This window comes from Alligator sinensis, unplaced genomic scaffold, assembly GCF_000455745.1.
Source record: "Alligator sinensis unplaced genomic scaffold, ASM45574v1 scaffold561_1, whole genome shotgun sequence".
Classification (NCBI taxonomy): domain Eukaryota; kingdom Metazoa; phylum Chordata; order Crocodylia; family Alligatoridae; genus Alligator; species Alligator sinensis.
The window spans coordinates 1,909,320-1,910,292 of record NW_005842165.1 but is presented as its reverse complement, the minus strand read 5'-3'; positions in this window follow the sequence as shown (position 1 = coordinate 1,910,292).

Below are 973 nucleotides of genomic sequence, written 5' to 3'. Positions count from 1 at the left end.
CTCTTGCCTGAAGGAATGTAGGGAAAAAAAAAAACAAAAAAACGTATAAAGCTGTGTCTACGGTCAAATCACTAGTTCTCTGAATCAGAATCGAATCTTCAGATTCAGCCCAATCAAACTGAGACAGTGATCTAAATAAGCTAATTGAATCACTGTCCCCCAAATCGGGCCAAATCCAATTTGAATACTGCCTGCTTTGCACACCCTTAGTATTTACTATGTTCACTACCTACTGAAGGACATTCCCTGAGGAATTTGTCAAGCACCCTTTTAAACTGGGTCAAACTATCAGCTTCCACAAGATCATATTTGCTTGAATACAAGACAAGGTCCCGTCCCCCCCGCAACTGGCATGGGGGTGGAGGGGAGAGAGGGAATCCCTCTCTCTTATAATCACATACAATGAAATATAATTAAACATATTGTGCATCAGTAAACTGCTGCCAAAAAGCAGCATGTATTCAGCAATGGAAACCAACTATGAAGTTGATTAAACGCTGAACATGACTATAAAAACACACTGCCCTCATTAGGCAAATATACTGATGGAAACCTACCACAAGGATAGGTTAATTCAGTTCATCTGAATGAGATATATGCTAGTGACTATTAAGTGCAATCCCCCTCACTGCAGACTCTTTCCAAGTCATGATGAGTCACAAAACCGTATTCAGTTCACCCAGAATTCCCCTACTGTGCCCCCTCTCAGCCTGGCAGACATGATTACTGTGGCACAAGTTAGTTACATATGTATAGAGAAATATTTCCCTTTTTATGCCTAAACCTATTATTAGCATCATTTTATCTCCCCTTGTTTTAATACATTGAAAGACAGTAAATAACAAATCCGTATTTACTTTCCTTGCACCATTTAATGTTTTGTAAATCTCTAGTATGGCACTCTTGTCCTGCCCAAGCATCTCTATTTCAAGCAGAAAATTCCTAACGTCCTTAGTCTTTCCTTGCATGGAGC